This window comes from Lithobates pipiens, unplaced genomic scaffold (genome assembly GCF_037356315.1).
Source record: "Lithobates pipiens isolate NorthernLeopardFrog02 unplaced genomic scaffold, aLitPip1_a1.2 Scaffold_47, whole genome shotgun sequence".
NCBI classification, from domain to species: domain Eukaryota; kingdom Metazoa; phylum Chordata; class Amphibia; order Anura; family Ranidae; genus Lithobates; species Lithobates pipiens.
The window spans coordinates 5,194,647-5,216,543 of NW_027507871.1; the positions used below are offsets into that span (position 1 = coordinate 5,194,647).

General features: G+C 49.3%; 1 protein-coding gene across 1 annotated transcript in view; it reads right to left on the bottom strand.

Annotated features, from left to right (window-relative positions):
* The window catches only part of CLSTN3 (calsyntenin 3), a 195,376-nt gene that overhangs the window by 147,393 nt on the left and 26,086 nt on the right, over window positions 1–21,897 (bottom strand). The window lies entirely within an intron of this gene.

A 21,897-nucleotide genomic window follows, 5' to 3' on the forward strand; every position in this document is an offset into this window, starting at 1 on the left:
TCCTGAGGAGGGGGACCTGTACACGTGTCTTCCTGAGGAGGGGGACCTGTACATGTGTCTTCCTGAGGAGGGGGACCTGTACACGTGTCTTCCTGAGGAGGGGGACCTGTACACGTGTCTTCCTGAGGAGGGGGACCTGTACATGTGTCTTCCTGAGGAGGGGGACCTGTACATGTGTCTTCCTGAGGAGGGGGACCTGTACACGTGTCTTCCTGAGGAGGGGGACCTGCCTATGTGTCTTCCTGAGGAGGGGGACCTGCCTATGTGTCTTCCTGAGGAGGGGGACCTGCCTATGTGTCTTCCTGAGGAGGGGGACCTGTCCATGTGTCTTCCTGAGGAGGGGGACCTGTCCATGTGTCTTCCTGAGGAGGGGGACCTGTACATGTGTCTTCCTGAGGAGGGGGACCTGTACATGTGTCTTCCTGAGGAGGGGGACCTTGCGGGTGCTGCAGGATTTCAATCCATGGTGGTGTATTGTGTCACCAATGGTCTGTTTGGTGACTGGGGTCCCAACAGCCTTGAGATCCTTCACAAGCTCCTCCCATGTAGTTCTGGGCGGATCCCTCACTTTTCTCATGACCATCCTCACCCCATGAGGAGAAATCTTCCATGGAGCTCCAGACTGAGGACAATTGATGGTTATTTTGTATTTCTTCCATTTGTGAATAATCCCTCCGGCACTCGTCTCCTCTCACCAAGCTTCTTGCTGATGGTCTTGTAGCCCATTCCAGCCTTGTGCAGGTCTCCAATCTTCTCCCCGACGTCCTCTGACAGATCTTTGCTCTTCCCCATGATGGTGAGGATTGGAGGGAAGAGATTCTGTGGACAGGCGTCTTCTATACACATAACGAGTTGTCGTTAGGAGAACCTTCTTACATTGTCAGGACTGATCTGTGTACCACATGAGCACCTACTGGAGCCAGTTTGTGGGGGGAGGGTTATTGTTGGTTGGTAGGTATTTTACTCCATTTATAACATTTGTATCATTTTTTTTTTTCTGGATTTTTGGTTGATCTTCTGTCTCCATCATATAAAATACACCTCTGATAACAATGATAGACCCTTCATTTCTATGTAAGTGGGCAAATTACACAATCTGCAGGGGAGACGATCGTTATCTCCCCCCCCCCCCCACACTGTACATAACAATATTTTTGTATGCTAAGCTGATTTCTTTAAGAAGTAGGACTTGTATAAAGTAAACCCAATTACGTTAAAGATTAAAGTGATTTTTAATAAACATTTTCTTTATTATTAAATCTGCAGCTTTCACTAAAATAATGCCCGGTGATCCCGCCATAGAGGACTTTGTTCTGTTAAAGGGTGACGACCATGAAAAGGAATAATGAGGAGGATTCCCCGTTGTCATCCCATTTCCCCCATTGTGAGGATAAAACTACTACAAGAGCATTAGCCATGGGGGGGGGGCAATGAGGACAGAGAATGCTTTACATTGTAACTATATCTAGAGATATTTTATTAAATGTTTAATCAGGAGTCTCGGTTTTAGTTTTAATTATCTATGAGAAAAACAAAATGTTTCGTTACCTACGTCTAGACATTACACATGTAAATTTCCTGAAGCAATTGGTAAGATTGATACAAAAGGAGTCCGTAGTATTTTTTCCCCGAGCCTGCCAAAAAATGAAACACCACGTGAACCAAAAAAGTGCATGTGAAACACACACAAAAAAAAGTGCATGTGAAACACACACAAAAAAAAAGTGCATGTGAAACACACACAAAAAAAGTGCATGTGAAACACACACAAACAAAGTGCATGTGAAACACACACAAACAAAGTGCATGTGAAACACACACACAAAAAAAGTGCATGTAAAACACACACAAAAAAAGTGCATGTGAAACACACACAAACAAAGTGCATGTGAAACACACACACAAAAAAAGTGCATGTAAAACACACAAAAAAAAGTGCATGTGAAACACACAAAAAAAGTGCATGTGAAACACACAAAAAAAAGTGCATGTGAAACACACACAAAAAAAAGTGCATGTGAAACACACACAAAAAAAAAGTGCATGTGAAACACACACAAAAAAAGTGCATGTGAAACACACACACACAAAAAAAGTGCATGTAAAACACACACAAAAAAAAGTGCATGTGAAACACACAAAAAAAGTGCATGTGAAACACACACAAAAAAGTGCATGTGAAACACACAAAAAAAGTGCATGTGAAATACACACGCACAAAAAAAAGTGCATGTGAAACACACACAAAAAAAAGGGCATGTGAGACACACACACACAAAAAAAAGTGCATGTGAAACACACACAAAAAAAGTGCATGTGAAACACACACACACAAAAAAAGTGCATGTAAAACACACACAAAAAAAAGTGCATGTGAAACACACAAAAAAAGTGCATGTGAAACACACACAAAAAAGTGCATGTGAAACACACAAAAAAAGTGCATGTGAAATACACACGCACAAAAAAAAGTGCATGTGAAACACACACAAAAAAAAGGGCATGTGAGACACACACACAAAAAAAAAAGTGCATGTGAAACACACACAAAAAAAAGGGCATGTGAGACACACACACAAAAAAAAAGTGCATGTGAAACACACACAAAAAAAAAGTGCATGTGAAACACACACACAAAAAAAAAGTGCATGTGAAACACACACACACAAAAAAAGTGCACAAAATGAGCTACCAGTTCCCTCCGCAAAAGAAAGGACCTTCCCTGACCCCCCCTCCTGGGGCACGAGGTTCCCGCCATGGGCAAAGACACTCTGGTCCACCTGCAGGCAGGTGCAGTCTTTTTCCTCCACTGTAGGTGGCGCTCGACCAGAGCGGTACTGCGGTTGGATTGAAAGTCAAGACCTGGTTTCTCTATGGTTTCCTTGGCCTCCTGTAGCAGCGTTCCAGTTGGCGATGCTGCACCCAGTCTTTTTAAGTCCCTGTCCCAGGATTTGGCGTGCATTTGTGAAGTGGCTATTGGTAGAGAGAGAACTCACCCATCTGTCAGGGACAGCACTAGAGGCAGGGAAAGGTTCCAGAGGAATAAGGAAGGAGCAAGGTGTCAAGAAGGTCAGCTCAGTCATCCGACTGCCCCTGGAGGTTTGGGCAGTAAAGCCCTTGTTAAAGGTGTCTGTCGGCGCACGCGGGTGCACGCTAACGCAGGTGGGCGCACGCGGGTGCGTGGATGTTCTAATGGGCACACGCGGGTGCACGTTAACGCAAATGGGCGCACGCGGGTGCGCGCTGGTGATGTTGAGCGCATGCGGGCGCGTGGAGAGATTGGTGTGCACGCGCGGCGTGACAGCTCTTGGCGCCAAAGGGGGTTATTTAAAGGGACCTGTGGCCTTGCCTCCTTGCTGTCCGGTCTACAGCGTTCCTGTCGTGATCCCCTTGCACCTGCCTGATACTCGTTTACTCCTGTGACCCGGCTTACCCTGACGACTTCTTGTTTGCTGCCTGCCCACGACCCCGGCTTGTCTGACGATTCTTCTGCCTGCTGATTCGGTACCTATCTGCCTGCCTGTTCCTGACCCGGCTTGTCCACGACTTCGTCCTGTCTGCTGATCCTCTGTGGTGCCAGCTTTCCAGTATCCTGCTCTACCTGCTTGTGGATCTACTGTGAGAGACTGTACTATGGGACATCTTCCCGGCTGCCTCAGCGTGTGCATCTTCCGCTGCTCCCACCTTCTGCTGGTCTCTGTTCCTGTCACATCTGCTCCTCTCCAGTACCCGGAGCCGGATCATTCCCGACACCAGTGTCCTGCTTGGCACTTGTGCCCCTTCCGCGCTCTCGAACCTCTGTCTCCTCTACCAGGAGTTCCTGAGCCGGAGGAATACGAGTAGCCACTCCGAGCATCCGTGGGCTCAACCACCAGGTACGTGAGACAAGGCCTACACTTCTACAAGCTCCCTTTTGGGTTGGACCAGCCATGCCGCACTCCACCTCCCTTGGCAAGTGCTCTCTTCAGCTCGGGCTTACCATCTCTGATGCTCCGCTGCATTGACTGAGTTCCCAGATGGGCAGCCCACCCCACCGGGCTGTTGTAACTACAAGTTCCTCAATACATTGCTTTTTGAGCATCCTGGGCCTCAGAGTCATTACTGCTGCTGCATCTACCCCACACAACCTTCCAAAAGGCCTGGTGGTCACCTCTCTTTCGTGGCCAGCCAAAGCCAACCACCATGTAGTAGGTTGAGGTCTGGACAGCCGCCCGCAGCTTCCGGGGTGGCAACAGATTTGTGTGTAACTATCTCGGTTACTTGGAGAGCCACAGCCCGGTCTTAACAATGTGTCCGGGTTTCAGTCCGCCTGAAACCCAGCACATGATTCAAAACCTGATCTGTCCGGGTGAATCCTTCTCTGAATCATTTAGATGTTCATTGGCAAACTTCAGACGGACCTGTACATGTGTCTTCCTGAGGAGGGGGACCTGTACATGTGTCTTCCTGAGGAGGAGGACCTGTACATGTGTCTTCCTGAGGAGGGGGACCTGTACATGTGTCTTCCTGAGGAGGGGGACCTGTACATGTGTCTTCCTGAGGAGGAGGACCTGTACATGTGTCTTCCTGAGGAGGGGGACCTGTCCATGTGTCTTCCTGAGGAGGGGGACCTGTACATGTGTCTTCCTGAGGAGGGGGACCTGTACATGTGTTTTCCTGAGCAGGGGGACCTGTGCATGTGTCTTACTGAGGAGGGGGAACTGTACATGTGTCTTCCTGAGGAGGAGGACCTGTACATGTGTCTTCCTGAGGAGGGGGCCCTGTACATGTGTCTTCCTGAGGAGGAGGACCTGTACATGTGTCTTCCTGAGGAGGAGGACCTGTACATGTGTCTTCCTGAGGAGGGGGACCTGTACATGTGTCTTCCTGAGGAGGGGGACCTGTACATGTGTCATCCTGAGGAGGAGGACCTGTACATGTGTCTTCCTGAGGAGGGGGACCTGTCCATGTGTCTTACTGAGGAGGAGGACCTGTCCATGTGTCTTCCTGAGGAGGGGGACCTGTCCATGTGTCTTCCTGAGGAGGGGGACCTGTCCATGTGTTTTCCTGAGGAGGGGGACCTGTCCATGTGTCTTCCTGAGGAGGGGGACCTGTCCATGTGTCTTACTGAGGAGGAGGACCTGTACATAAGTCTTACTGAGGAGGAGGACCTGTACATGAGTCTTACTGAGGAGGAGGACCTGTACATGTGTCTTCCTGAGGAGGGGGACCTGTACATGTGTCTTCCTGAGGAGGGGGACGTGTACATGTGTCTTCCTGAGGAGGAGGACCTGTACATGTGTCTTCCTGAGGAGGGGGCCCTGTCCATGTGTCTTACTGAGGAGGAGGACCTGTCCATGTGTCTTCCTGAGGAGGGGGACATGTCCATGTGTCTTCCTGAGGAGGGGGACCTGTCCATGTGTCTTCCTGAGGAGGGGGACCTGTCCATGTGTCTTACTGAGGAGGAGGACCTGTACATGTGTCTTCCTGAGGAGGGGGACATGTCCATGTGTCTTCCTGAGGAGGGGGACCTGTCCATGTGTCTTCCCAAGGAGGGGGATCTGTACATGTGTCTTCCTGAGGAGGGGGACCTGTCCATGTGTCTTACTGAGGAGGGGGACCTGTACATGTGTCTTACTGAGGAGGGGGACCTGTACATGTGTCTTCCTGAGGAGGGGGACCTGTACATGTGTCTTACTGAGGAGGGGGACCTGTACATGTGTCTTCCTGAGGAGGGGGACCTGTACATGTGTCTTCCTGAGGAGGGGGACCTGTACATGTGTCTTCCTGAGGAGGGGGACCTGTAGATGTGTCTTCCTGAGGAGGGGGACCTGTACATGTGTCTTCCTGAGGAGGGGGACCTGTACATGTGTCTTCCTGAGGAGGAGGACCTGTACATGTGTCTTCCTGAGGAGGGGGACCTGTACATGTGTCTTCCTGAGGAGGGGGACCTGTACATGTGTCTTCCTGAGGAGGGGGACCTGTACGTGTCTTCCTGAGGAGGGGGACCTGTAGATGTGTCTTCCTGAGGAGGGGGACCTGTACATGTGTCTTCCTGAGGAGGGGGACCTGTACATGTGTCTTCCTGAGGAGGGGGACCTGTACATGTGTCTTCCTGAGGAGGGGGACCTGTACATGTGTCTTCCTGAGGAGGGGGACCTGTACATGTGTCTTCCTGAGGAGGGGGACCTGTACATGTGTCTTCCTGAGGAGGGGGACCTGTACATGTGTCTTCCTGAGGAGGAGGACCTGTCCATGTGTCTTCCTGAGGAGGAGGACCTGTACATGTGTCTTCCTGAGGAGGAGGACCTGTACATGTGTCTTCCTGAGGAGGAGGACCTGTACATGTGTCTTCCTGAGGAGGAGGACCTGTACATGTGTCCTCCTGAGGAGGAGGACCTGTACACGTGTCTTCCTGAGGAGGGGGACCTGTACATGTGTCTTCCTGAGGAGGGGGACCTGTACATGTGTCTTCCTGAGGAGGAGGACCTGTACATGTGTCTTCCTGAGGAGGAGGACCTGTACACGTGTCTTCCTGAGGAGGGGGACCTGTACATGTGTCTTCCTGAGGAGGGGGACCTGTACATGTGTCTTCCTGAGGAGGGGGACCTGTACATGTGTCTTCCTGAGGAGGAGGACCTGTACATGTGTCTTCCTGAGGAGGGGGACCTGTACATGTGTCTTCCTGAGGAGGGGGACCTGTACATGTGTCTTCCTGAGGAGGGGGACCTGTACATGTGTCTTCCTGAGGAGGGGGACCTGTACATGTGTCTTCCTGAGGAGGGGGACCTGTACATGTGTCTTCCTGAGGAGGGGGACCTGTACATGTGTCTTCCTGAGGAGGGGGACCTTGCGGGGACTGCAGGATTTCAGTCCATGGTGGTATATTGTGTCACTAATGGTGTGTTTGGTGACTGAGGTCCCAACTGCCTTGAGATCCTTCACAAGCTCCTCCCTGTGTAGTTCTGGGCGGATCCCTCACTTTTCTCATGACCATCCTCACCCCATGAGGAGAAATCTTCCATGGAGCTCCAGACTGAGGACAATTGATGGTGATTTTGTATTTCTTCCATTTGTGAATAATCCCTCCGGCACTCGTCTCCTCTCACCAAGCTTCTTGCTGATGGTCTTGTAGCCCATTCCAGCCTTGTGCAGGTCTCCAATCTTCTCCCCGACGTCCTCTGACAGATCTTTGCTCTTCCCCATGATGGTGAGGATTGGAGGGAAGGGATTCTGTGGACGGGAGTCTTCTATACACATAACGAGATGTCATTAGGAGAACCTTCTTACATTGACAGGACTGATCTGTGTACCACATGAGCACCTACTGGAGCCAGTCTGTGGGGGGAGGGTTATTGTTGGTTGGTTGGGGATCAAATACTTATTTTACTCCATTTATAACATTTGTATTGTGTGATTTCTCTGGATTTTTGGTTGATCTTCTGTCTCCATCATATAAAATACACCTCTGATAACAATGATGGACCCTTCATTTCTATGTAAGTGGGCAAAACGTACCCCATCTGCAGGGGAGACGATCGTTATTTAGTATGTGGACCGGTGTCACCAGCAAGAAACCTCCCCCTACATATAACATGCAGCAGCTACTTTCATGCAGGCGGAAGACATGGCGCGGTCGCTCATCGCTTTAGAGAACGGAATGCCCTTCATGTAAGGTTTATGCGCACTTTATAATTGTCGCCTGGCTCGCGGTTACGACGGTTTTCTCATTTGTCTCTTTTCTGCCTCATTGCACAGAGAAGTCACCGGGAGTTTTATCTCTCCTACTAACCGAATACAAGTCTGGGTGACGGCAATATACTGCTGATTTATGGAATTATTCCGCTAAATAGTAGTATCATTTTCCAGCACCGTCTAGTCTTGGAAGAAATGGGGGTACTTGTTGTATATGGGGGTATGAAATGGGGGTACTTGTATATGGGGGTATGAAATGAGGGTACTTGTTGTATATGGGGGTATGAAATGGGGTACTTGTATATGGGGGTATGAAATGGGGGTACTTGTATATGGGGGTATGAAATGGGGGTACTTGTATATGGGGGTATGAAATGGGGGTACTTGTATATGGGGGTATGAAATGAGGGTACTTGTTGTATATGGGGGTATGAAATGGGGGTACTTGTTGTATATGGGGGTATGAAATGGGGGTACTTGTTGTATATGGGGGTATGAAATGGGGGTACTTGTATATGGGGGTAAGGAATGGGGGTACTTGTTGTATATGGGGGTATGAAATGGGGGTACTTGTTGTATATGTGGGTATGAAATGGGGGTACTTGTTGTATATGGGGGTAAGGAATGGGGGTACTTGTTGTATATGGGGGTATGAAATGGGGGTACTTGTTGTATATGGGGGTAAGAAATGGGGGTACTTGTTGTATATGGGGGTAAGAAATGGGGGTACTTGTTGTATATGGGGGTATGAAATGGGGGTACTTGTTGTATATGTGGGTATGAAATGGGGGTACTTGTTGTATATGGGGGTAAGGAATGGGGGTACTTGTTGTATATGGGGGTATGAAATGGGGGTACTTGTTGTATATGGGGGTATGAAATGGGGGTACTTGTTGTATATGGGGGTATCAAATGGGGGTACTTGTTGTATATGGGGGTATCAAATGGGGGTACTTGTTGTATATGGGGGTATGAAATGGGGGTACTTGTATATGGGGGTATGAAATGGGGGTACTTGTATATGGGGGTATGAAATGGGGGTACTTGTATATGGGGGTATGAAATGGGGGTACTTGTTGTATATGGGGGTATGAAATGGGGGTACTTGTTGTATATGGGGGTATGAAATGGGGGTACTTGTAGTATATGGGGGTATGAAATGGGGGTACTTGTTGTATATGTGGGTATGAAATGTGGGTACTTGTTGTATATGGGGTAAGAAATGGGGGTATTTGTTGTATATGGGGGTAAGAAATGGGGGTACTTGTATATGGGGGTACTTGTATATGGAGGTATGAAATGGGGGTACTTGTATATGGGGGTATGAAATGGGGGTACTTGTATATGGGGGTACTTGTATATGGAGGTATGAAATGGGGGTACTTGTATATGGGGGTATGAAATGGGGGTACTTGTTGTATATGGGGGTATGAAATGGGGGTACTTGTTGTATATGGGGGTATGAAATGGGGGTACTTGTTGTATATGGGGGTATGAAATGGGGGTATTTGTTGTATATGGGGGTATGAAATGGGGGTACTTGTTGTATATGGGGGTATGAAATGGGGGTACTTGTAGTATATGGGGGTATGAAATGGGGGTACTTGTTGTATATGTGGGTATGAAATGTGGGTACTTGTTGTATATGGGGTAAGAAATGGGGGTATTTGTTGTATATGGGGGTAAGAAATGGGGGTACTTGTATATGGGGGTACTTGTATATGGAGGTATGAAATGGGGGTACTTGTATATGGGGGTATGAAATGGGGGTACTTGTATATGGGGGTACTTGTATATGGAGGTATGAAATGGGGGTACTTGTATATGGGGGTATGAAATGGGGGTACTTGTTGTATATGGGGGTATGAAATGGGGGTACTTGTTGTATATGGGGGTATGAAATGGGGGTACTTGTTGTATATGGGGGTATGAAATGGGGGTATTTGTTGTATATGGGGGTATGAAATGGGGGTACTTGTTGTATATGGGGGTATGAAATGGGGGTACTTGTATATGGGGGTATGAAATGGGGGTACTTGTTGTATATGGGGGTATGAAATGGGGGTACTTGTATATGGGGGAATGAAATGGGGGTACTTGTATATGGGGGTATGAAATGGGGGTACTTGTTGTATATGGGGGTATGAAATGGGGGTACTTGTTGTATATGGGGGTATGAAATAGAAGAGGCACATCTCCAGACCCCAGATGAGTAGTTGTCAGATCTATGTAGACCACCCTGCCGGTCCCTCCCACCAGCCATGACCCGTCTGCATTGTATAGAAGACTACAGAGGCCCAGTGATGGTACCACTAGGATTAACCACTTCCCATCTGATGTACATACAATATATTGCCAAAAGTATTGGGACGCCTGCCTTTACACACACATGACCTTTAATGGCCCCCCAGTCTTAGTCCGGAGGGTTCAGTATTGAGTTGGCCCTTTGCAGCTATAACACCTTCACCTCTTCTGGGAAGGCCGTCCACAAGGTTTAGGAGGGTGTCTATGGGAATGTTTGACCATTCTTCCAGAAGAGCGCATTTGTGAGGTCAGGCACTGATGTTGGACGAGAAGGCCCGGCTCACAGTCTCCGCTCAAGTTCATCCCAAAGGTGTTCTATCGGGCTGAGGTCAGGACTCTGTGCAGGCCAGTCATAGGACAGCCTCCCAGAATGGGCGCACCGCGTTGCTAGGACACGGTGCGACCCCGATCTGTGCCCATATGATCGGCTGTGTCCAATCATGTAAACACGGAGATGCCGGTAATCGGCGCTCCTCGCCTCACACTGACAGAGTATGTGGTAAGGAGAGCCTATCAGCAGCATCTCCTCACAGCTAGGACAGCTAGACATGTAATCAGGGCACTGATCGTCAGTGCCCTGAGTACAATTAGTGCCCACCAGTGCCAGCATTGATAGCCCACAATTGCCAGCAATCAGTGCCCACAAGTGGCCATTATTGATGCCAGTCAGTGCTGGCTATCAGTGCTGCCCATCAATGCCTATCAGTGCTGCCCATCTGTGTGGCCTATCTGTGCCCACCAGTGCTGACTATCTGTGCCCAGTGCCCCCTATCAGTGCCCATAAGTGCGGTATATTCGTGCCTCCTTGTCAGTGCCACTTAATCAGTGCCCATCAGTGGCGCCTCATCAGTGAAAGAGAAAAAATACTTATTTACAAAATAAAAAGAAAAAAAGAAAAAAAAAATATTTTTTTTCAAAAGCCTTGGTCTTTTTTTGGGGGAAAAAAAAACCCTCAGGAGAGATTAAATACCACCAAAAGAAAGCTCTATTTGTGTGAAGAAAATGATAATGATTTCACATGGTTACAGTGTAGCATGACCGCGTAATTGTCATTCAAAGTGTGACAGTGCTAAAAGCTGAAAAATGGCCTGGGCAGGATGGGGGTGCCCGGTATTAAGGGGGTTAAGTTTAAACCTCTTTTCTTCTAATGAGTGGCCACGAGTTTTATTAAACTCCCTTCCGCAAAAAAGTTTTCTCCCTATTGTGGGGTCACCAGTCCGGTATTTATATATTGTGGGGTCACCAGTCCGGTATTTATATATTGTGGGGTCACCAGTCCGGTATTTATATATTGTGGAGTCACCAGTACAGTATGTATATATTTTGGGGTCACCAGTCCAGTATTTATATACTGTGGGGTCACCAGTCTGGTATTTATATATTGTGGGGTCACCAGTCCGGTATTTTTATATTGTGGGGTCCCCAGTCTGGTATTTATATATTGTGGGGTCACCAGTCTGGTATTTATATATTGTGGGGTCACCAGTCCGGTATTTTTATATTGTGGGGTCCCCAGTCCAGTATTTATATATTGTGGGGTCCCCAGTCCGGTATTTATATATTGTGGGGTCACCAGTCTGGTATTTATATATTGTGGGGTCACCAGTCCGGTATTTATATATTGTGGGGTCACCAGTCCGGTATTTTTATATTGTGGGGTCCCAGTCCAGTATTTATATATTGTGGGGTCCCCAGTCCGGTATTTATATATTGTGGGGTCACCAGTCTGGTATTTATATATTGTGGGGTCACCAGTAGTGATGGACGAACTTCCGACGGGACGTTTCGCGAACGCGAAACGCGAACGGACACAAACGTTCGCGAAAACGACCGTTCGCCGCGGGCTCCATTGACTTCAATGGGAGGCGAATTTCGCAAACCTTTAGGTCGAATTTGCGGCCACGGGGTAATTATTAGGGGGTAGCACGTAGTCCCACCACCTGGACAATAGCATAATACATGTATGAGGTGAATTTGGGATCGATAACTACAAGCATTTTTTTTTTATTTGGGAAATTGTTCTGACAATTCAGGACTATGGAGCTAATGAAGGCAATGGAGGAGAGGGAAGGTCAGGGACCAGGGTAGGCAAACAAGAGGGTGCAGGAGATACAGAGCACTGACAGCAGCACCGTAATACAGAGCACTGACATCAGCACCGTGACATACAGCGCTGACAGCAGCTCCGTGACATACAGCACTGACATCAGCACCGTGACATACAGCGCTGACAGCAGCTCCGTGACATACAGCGCTGACAGCAGCTCCGTGACATACAGCGCTGACAGCAGCTCCGTGACATACAGCGCTGACAGCAGCTCCGTGACATACAGCGCTGACAGCAGCTCCGTGACATACAGCGCTGACAGCAGCACCGTGACATACAGCGCTGACAGCAGCTCCGTGACATACAGCGCTGACAGCAGCTCCGTGACATACAGCGCTGACAGCAGCTCCGTGACATACAGCACTGACAGCAGCTCCGTGACATACAGCGCTGACAGCAGCTCCGTGACATACAGCGCTGACAGCAGCACCGTGACATACAGCGCTGACAGCAGCTCCGTGACATACAGCGCTGACAGCAGCTCCGTGACATACAGCGCTGACAGCTGCTCCGTGACATACAGCGCTGACAGCAGCTCCGTGACATACAGCGCTGACAGCAGCTCCGTGACATACAGCGCTGACAGCAGCTCCGTGACATACAGCGCTGACAGCAGCTCCGTGACATACAGCGCTGACAGCAGCTCCGTGACATACAGCGCTGACAGCAGCTCCGTGACATACAGCGCTGACAGCAGCTCCGTGACATACAGCGCTGACAGCAGCTCCGTGACATACAGCGCTGACAGCAGCTCCGTGACATACAGTGCTGACAGCAGCACCGTAAGCAGCCCCAGGAGGAAGTCAGCACAGCACAGGGATGGTGTGATCCCCTCATAATAAGAACCCCCAGGAGGAAGTCAGCACAGCACAGGGATGGTGGGAGCCCCTCATAATAAGAACACCCAGGAGGAAGTCAGCACAGCACAGGGATGGTGGGAACCCCTCATAATAAGCAGCCCCAGTAGAAATATGACACCGCTCAACCTCTTCAAAGAGGAGGGTAGGGGCATATAGTACGGTGTGCTTTTTTGGGTCAGGGAAGTGAGCCAAATGAATTAAGAAGGTCTGTGTGCTTGATTCCAAAAATTGTTTATAGACATATACATGGTCTACTGATCACATGTGTTGAATTCCTCCGAGATCCATGCCTCATTCATTTTTAGAAATGTGAGGTAGTTAACACTGTGGTGAGCTAGGCGAGTACGCTTATCGGTCACAATCCCCCCTGCTGCGCTGAACGTCCTTTCGGACAGGACACTGGATGAGGGGCAAGCCAACAGTTCGATTGCAAATTGGGCAAGCTCTGGCCAGAGGTCAAGCCTGCCCACCCAGTAGTCTAGGGGTTCATCACTCCTCAGAGCGTCCACATTGGCCGTTAACCCAATGTAGTCGGACACCTGACGGTCTAGGCGTTCCCTGATGCTGGATCCGGATGACACCTGTCGATGGGTCGGCTGAAAGAATGACCTCATATCCGAAGTCACCAACACATCTTCAAACCGGCCTCTTCTTGCAGGCGCTGTTGGATTGGTACCTGCAACTCCTTCTCTGGGAGTGGGAATTGCTCCTCTGCCAGCGCACGCAAAAGCAGAATGCAGCATTTCTCGAAGCAAGGCCTGGAAGTGCTGCATTCTGACAGCCCTCTGCGACGGCGGTAACATTTCCGCCATTTTGTGTTTGTACCGGGGGTCTAAGTACGTTGCCACCCAGTACTGGTCCTTGACCCTCATGCTTTTTATACGGGGGTCCCTATTAAAACACTGGAGCATGAAGGCCCCCATTTGCACTAAAGTGGAAGCGGTGTGGTGGCCTGGCTCCTGCTCATCATCCAGGATAATGTCGTCCTCTTCATTCTCCTCTCCCCATCCTCGCACAACAGGGATCCCAGAAAGGTTTAAAGCATGCTCTTCTTGCTCCTGCTCATCCGCCCCGGCACCATCCTCCTCTGACTCCTCATCAGACTCCTGTTGTTGACTTGTCTCAGATAGAGTAGCCCCCCCTGGGAATTCATCCAGCATTGCGACTTCCTCATCTTCCCGCTCCTGCTCCTCCACAGCCTGATCAATGACACGACGCAATGCACGCTCCAGAAAGAAGGCATAAGGTACCATGTCACTGATGGCGCCATGGCTGCGACTGACCAGTTTGGTGATCTCCTCAAATGGCCGCAGAAGTCTGCATGTGTCGCGCATGAGCAGCCACTGGCGCGGTGAAAAAAAACCCAGCTCCCCAGAACCGTTTCTTTCGCAGAGTTCATACAGGTAGACGTTAACTGCACGTTTCTGCTGGAGCAGCCTATCAAGCATATAGAAGGTTGAGTTCCATCGCGTCGGGCAATCGCAAATAAGACGTCTGACCGGCAGATGGTGTCGCCGCTGAATGTCAGCAAGGCGAGCCATGGCCGTGTAAGATCTTCTGAAATGGGCCGAGATTTTCCTTGCCTGCCGCAAGATGTCCTGGACCCCAGGGTATTTGACAACGAATCGCTGCACGACCAAGTTTAAGACGTGTGCCATGCACGGCACGTGCGTGATTTTGCCCTGTTTCAATGCGCTAAGCAGATTGGCACCGTTGTCACACACCACTTTACCAACTGTCAAATTGAGCGGTGTTAGCCACTCATCTGCCTGTGAACGCAAAGCTGAAAGGAGTGCCGGGCCAGTGTGGCTCTTGGCTTCCAGGCACAACAGACGCAGCACGGCATGGCAACGTCTCACCTGGCATGTGGAATAGGTTCTGGGGAGCTTGGGCGGTGCAGTGGAAGAGACGCTAGCAGCGGAAAAGGAGGAGGCAGCTGAGGAGGAGAGGGAGGAGGATGGAGTAGGAGGAGGAGAAGAAGAGTCAGGCCTGCATGCAATCCGTGGCGGTAAAACCAAATCTACACGGGTGCCACGGGTTACATGCTTGACGGCCGTCAGAAGGTTCACCCAGTGGGCAGTAAAACTGATATACCTTCCCTGCCCGTGTTTGCTAGACCACGTGTCTGTGGTCAGATGTATCTTGGCACCGACACTGTGTGCCAGAGATACATTCACTTGCCGCTGAACATGGCCATATAGCTCTGGGATGCCCTTCTCTGAGAAATACTTCCTTCCTGGGACCTTCCATTGTGGTGTTCCAATGGCCACAAATTTGCGAAAGGCCTCCGAGTCCACCAGTTTATATGGCAGTAGTTGGCGGGCTATGAGTTCTGACAAGCCAGCCGCCAACCGTTGGGCAAGAGGGTTATCCGGCGTCATCATTTTTTTACGCTCAAACATTAGGCCCACGGAAGCCTGCCTTTTTGCAGAAAAATGTGAGCTTGGCGTGATGGAAGGTGGAGTGGAGGACAATTGTGAGGAGAGAGGAGAAGGAGAAGTAGAAGACTAGGCTGGACGGTGAGAGCCTGCAGTGTGGCTTTGTGTGTTCCGTTGCTCCCACTGGGCTCGGTGATGGCTGCTCATGTGCCTTCTTAAGGCGGTCGTCCCTAGGTGAGTATTGGGCTTACCGCGACTAACGCGTTGACTGCAAAGATTGCAGATGGCAACGCTATTGTCAGCAGCGGACACGTTAAAAAAAGCCCACACTGCGGAGCCATGTGCCGGTGTCCTGGGAGCGCCAGATGTGACCGTACATGGTCGATGACTCGCTCCTGATACATTTGCAGTCTGCTTTGTCCCTGCTGTGCAATGTAAGTCATTGCTGCTTCTCCTCCCTATCTGCTGGTCCATATCTCCCTCTGAACTCCCCTCCTCTTCCTCTCTTGTGGGCACCCACGTGACATCACTAGACACGTCATCATCAACGTCACCTTCCCCACCGCTATAAGTAGAGTAGGCAGCAACACCGGGGACCAACCTCCTCCTTGGGCTGATCTGGGTACTGGCGTCAGACTGCTGAGTAGCGCTTGTTGCTACCTCCTCTTCCTGATCCAATACCAAGAGTGGCTGCGCATCAGAAATGTCCTCTTGATATGGATCGGAAAATAATTCCAGTGACTCAAGCGGAAGGTATGTGGTGGTGGTGGTGGTGGTCGTGTTGTTGGTGGTAGTGTCTTTGGGGGTGCACATAGCAGAGAGTGAAGAAGAGGGTGCAGATCGAGAGGATGAGGAGGGTGCAGAAGAGTAAGGCTGAGCGAGCCACTCAACCAAGTCTGGTGCATCCTTTAAAGTAATTGAACGCACCTTCTGCAACTTCCCACTTTGGCTCAAGCCTGTTGCTCCTGCCCTACCCCTACCACCCCTGCGGAAGGGCCTGCCTCTTCCTCTGCATGTCATTTTTTAAATGACCCTGTGACAAAACTCTTAGTCCCTATACCGCTGAAGGACTGCTGCAGTATAGGTGAGCGGTCAGCAGTGGTGCACGTCAACCCTATCTATTGTGGACCTATAGCGGTCCTTACAGAACAGCAGACTGTACCGCACTCAAGCCTATGTACCGTAGCACCCTATACCAAGTTACCAGTCCTTATAAGAACTTTTGTGGAACAAGCAGGTTGTGTGTTAGTGATTAGCAGACTGTACGTCAGTCCCTATACCGCTGAAGGACTGCTGCAGTATAGGTGAGCGGTCAGCAGTGGTGCACGTCAACCCTATCTATTGTGGACCGATAGCGGTCCTTACAGAACAGCAGACTGTACCGCACTCAAGCCTATGTACCGTAGCACCCTATACCAAGTTACCAGTCCTTATAAGAACTTTTGTGGACCAAGCAGGTTGTGTATTAGTGTTTAGCAGACTGTACGTCAGTCCCTATACCGCTGAAGGACTGCTGCAGTATAGGGCAGCGGTCAGCAGTGGTGCACGTCAACCCTATCTATTGTGGACCGATAGCGGTCCTTACAGAACAGCAGACTGTACCGCACTCAAGCCTATGTACCGTAGCACCCTATACCAAGTTACCAGTCCTTATAAGAACTTTTGTGGAACAAGCAGGTTGTGTGTTAGTGTTTAGCAGACTGTACGTCAGTCCCTATACCGCTGAAGGACTGCTGCAGTATAGGTGAGCGGTCAGCAGTGGTGCACGTCAACCCTATCTATTGTGGACCGATAGCGGTCCTTACAGAACAGCAGACTGTACCGCACTCAAGCCTATGTACCGTAGCACCCTATACCAAGTTACCAGTCCTTATAAGAACTTTTGTGGACCAAGCAGGTTGTGTATTAGTGTTTAGCAGACTGTACGTCAGTCCCTATACCGCTGAAGGACTGCTGCAGTATAGGGCAGCGGTCAGCAGTGGTGCACGTCAACCCTATCTATTGTGGACCGATAGCGGTCCTTACAGAACAGCAGACTGTACCGCACTCAAGCCTATGTACCGTAGCACCCTATACCAAGTTACCAGTCCTTATAAGAACTTTTGTGGACCAAGCAGGTTGTGTATTAGTGTTTAGCAGACTGTACGTCAGTCCCTATACCGCTGAAGGACTGCTGCAGTATAGGGCAGCGGTCAGCAGTGGTGCACGTCAACCCTATCTATTGTGGACCGATAGCGGTCCTTACAGAACAGCAGACTGTACCGCACTCAAGCCTATGTACCGTAGCACCCTATACCAAGTTACCAGTCCTTATAAGAACTTTTGTGGAACAAGCAGGTTGTGTGTTAGTGATTAGCAGACTGTACGTCAGTCCCTATACCGCTGAAGGACTGCTGCAGTATAGGGCAGCGGTCAGCAGTGGTGCACGTCAACCCTATCTATTGTGGACCGATAGCGGTCCTTACAGAACAGCAGACTGTACCGCACTCAAGCCTATGTACCGTAGCACCCTATACCAAGTTACCAGTCCTTATAAGAACTTTTGTGGAACAAGCAGGTTGTGTGTTAGTGATTAGCAGACTGTACGTCAGTCCCTATACCGCTGAAGGACTGCTGCAGTATAGGTGAGCGGTCAGCAGTGGTGCACGTCAACCCTATCTATTGTGGACCGATAGCGGTCCTTACAGAACAGCAGACTGTACCGCACTCAAGCCTATGTACCGTAGCACCCTATACCAAGTTACCAGTCCTTATAAGAACTTTTGTGGACCAAGCAGGTTGTGTATTAGTGTTTAGCAGACTGTACGTCAGTCCCTATACCGCTGAAGGACTGCTGCAGTATAGGGCAGCGGTCAGCAGTGGTGCACGTCAACCCTATCTATTGTGGACCGATAGCGGTCCTTACAGAACAGCAGACTGTACCGCACTCAAGCCTATGTACCGTAGCACCCTATACCAAGTTACCAGTCCTTATAAGAACTTTTGTGGAACAAGCAGGTTGTGTGTTAGTGATTAGCAGACTGTACGTCAGTCCCTATACCGCTGAAGGACTGCTGCAGTATAGGGCAGCGGTCAGCAGTGGTGCACGTCAACCCTATCTATTGTGGACCGATAGCGGTCCTTACAGAACAGCAGACTGTACCGCACTCAAGCCTATGTACCGTAGCACCCTATACCAAGTTACCAGTCCTTATAAGAACTTTTGTGGAACAAGCAGGTTGTGTGTTAGTGATTAGCAGACTGTACGTCAGTCCCTATACCGCTGAAGGACTGCTGCAGTATAGGTGAGCGGTCAGCAGTGGTGCACGTCAACCCTATCTATTGTGGACCGATAGCGGTCCTTACAGAACAGCAGACTGTACCGCACTCAAGCCTATGTACCGTAGCACCCTATACCAAGTTACCAGTCCTTATAAGAACTTTTGTGGAACAAGCAGGTTGTGTGTTAGTGATTAGCAGACTGTACGTCAGTCCCTATACCGCTGAAGGACTGCTGCAGTATAGGTGAGCGGTCAGCAGTGGTGCACGTCAACCCTATCTATTGTGGACCGATAGCGGTCCTTACAGAACAGCAGACTGTACCGCACTCAAGCCTATGTACCGTAGCACCCTATACCAAGTTACCAGTCCTTATAAGAACTTTTGTGGACCAAGCAGGTTGTGTATTAGTGTTTAGCAGACTGTACGTCAGTCCCTATACCGCTGAAGGACTGCTGCAGTATAGGGCAGCGGTCAGCAGTGGTGCACGTCAACCCTATCTATTGTGGACCGATAGCGGTCCTTACAGAACAGCAGACTGTACCGCACTCAAGCCTATGTACCGTAGCACCCTATACCAAGTTACCAGTCCTTATAAGAACTTTTGTGGACCAAGCAGGTTGTGTATTAGTGTTTAGCAGACTGTACGTCAGTCCCTATACCGCTGAAGGACTGCTGCAGTATAGGGCAGCGGTCAGCAGTGGTGCACGTCAACCCTATCTATTGTGGACCGATAGCGGTCCTTACAGAACAGCAGACTGTACCGCACTCAAGCCTATGTACCGTAGCACCCTATACCAAGTTACCAGTCCTTATAAGAACTTTTGTGGAACAAGCAGGTTGTGTGTTAGTGATTAGCAGACTGTACGTCAGTCCCTATACCGCTGAAGGACTGCTGCAGTATAGGGCAGCGGTCAGCAGTGGTGCACGTCAACCCTATCTATTGTGGACCGATAGCGGTCCTTACAGAACAGCAGACTGTACCGCACTCAAGCCTATGTACCGTAGCACCCTATACCAAGTTACCAGTCCTTATAAGAACTTTTGTGGAACAAGTGAGTTGTGAATGTTTAGCAGACTGCAGCAGAAGGGCAGCAGTCAAGTATAATATTCTTTCTATATTTGGAAGAAAGAATATTATACATGTACAAGCCTATTACTGTACCACTGATACCAGTCCTGAAAAGAACCTTTGTGGAACTAATAATAACAGCAAGTCTTTAAAATTACCCTCACTGCCTGACAACACTGCTTCCTTCCTGTCCCTATACAAATTGGCAAAAAAAGAGAACGATTAGTGGTTACTGGAACAGCTCTTTTGTGGACCTTGATAGTAACAGCTAATGATGATGATGATGATGATGATGATGAAAGACTAATCTGGCTGTCCCTGTAGCATACACCGTCCTTTCCCTTTCTCTAAACTAACAAAAGACACTCAGGCTGCTGCAAGAATCAGCAGCACAGCAAACCTATCAACACCTAACACCTATACCAGTCCTGAAAAGAACTTTTGTGTACCAAATAGCTAGTGGTTTATCTCTCCCTACTCCACACAGGAACCTGTCCCTATCGTAACAGAAGAAAGAATGTAAAATGGCCACCGGATCGGGTGTATTTATAGGTTAGGGGGAATGTACAAGTGTCCATGTGCTGTCATGTCTCAATTGGCTGTCCTGTATCACATGATAAACGTGTCACCAAAGGTTAAAGTTCTTGTATACATTAAACACGTAAGTCCGCCGCGGCGAACGACGGAAAAAGGCGTTCGAACGTGCGGACCGCGAATGTCGGAAATTCGCCGCGAAACGACCGCCGGGCGAACCGTTCGGCCATCACTAGTCACCAGTCCGGTATTTATATATTGTGGGGGGTCACCAGTCCGGTATTTGTATATTGTGGGGTCACCAGTCCGGTATTTATATATTGTGGGGTCACCAGTCTGGTATTTATATATTGTGGGGTCCCCAGTACAGTATGTATATATTGTGGGGTCACCAGTCCGGTATTTTTATATTGTGGGGTCCCCAGTCCGGTATTTATATATTGTGGGGTCACCAGTCCGGTATTTATATATTGTGGGGTCACCAGTCCGGTATTTATATATTGTGGGGTCACCAGTCCGGTATTTATATATTGTGGGGTCACCAGTCCGGTATTTATATATTGTGGGGTCACCAGTCAAGTATTTATATATTGTGGGGGTCACCAGTCCGGTATGTATATATTGTGGGGTCACCAGTCCGGTATTTATATATTGTGGGGTCACCAGTCCGGTATTTATATATTGTGGGGTCACCAGTCAAGTATTTATATATTGTGGGGTCACCAGTCCGGTATTTATATATTGTGGGGTCACCAGTCCGGTATTTATATATTGTGGGGTCACCAGTCCGGTATTTATATATTGTGGGGTCACCAGTCCGGTATTTATATATTGTGGGGTCACCAGTCCGGTATGTATATATTGTGGGGTCACCAGTCCGGTATTTGTATATTGTGGGGTCACCAGTCCGGTATTTATATATTGTGGGGTCACCAGTCAAGTATTTATATATTGTGGGGTCACCAGTCCGGTATTTATATATTGTGGGGTCACCAGTCCGGTATTTATATATTGTGGGGTCACCAGTCCGGTATTTATATATTGTGGGGTCACCAGTCCGGTATTTATATATTGTGGGGTCACCAGTCCGGTATTTATATAATGAAATCATATCCCCTCTCAGGCGTCTCTTCTCCAGAGAGAATAAGTTCAGAGCTCACAACCTTTCCTCATCACTAATATCCTCCAGACCCTTTATTAGCTTTGTTGCCCTTCTTTGTAGTCGCTCCATTTCCAGTACATCCTTCCTGAGGACTGGTGCCCAGAACTGGACAGTATACTCCAGGTGCGGCCGGACCAGAGTCTTGTAGAGCGAGAGTGTGACGGGAGTCACTTTGGGTGGGGGGTTTGTGCAGCTCAACTTACCTTGTAGAGCTCTGGAAACTCCGTGTCCAGCTTTCCCCCCGGCCCCTCTTATGTGTACCCCACCCTGTGCCTCTAATAGGGGCAGAGGGTGAATGAGAGGGCCCTACACGGGGTCACGCCCGGTGACTGGGTGGGCTAAAGAGTCTTGGATGGCGCCGGTTCTGGACAGAGGAAGCATAGACGGCGGGCGTAGTCCGGTTTGAGGACGAGGGATTCATCACTGGCAGAATTATCGCTTTATATTAAAATTTCATCGGCACGTTGATGAGAAGGAAAAGGGGGGAAAAAAAACGGGGAAGGCAACCGAAAAATGGAAAAGACGACGGTTCCCCTTTAACGGCAAAA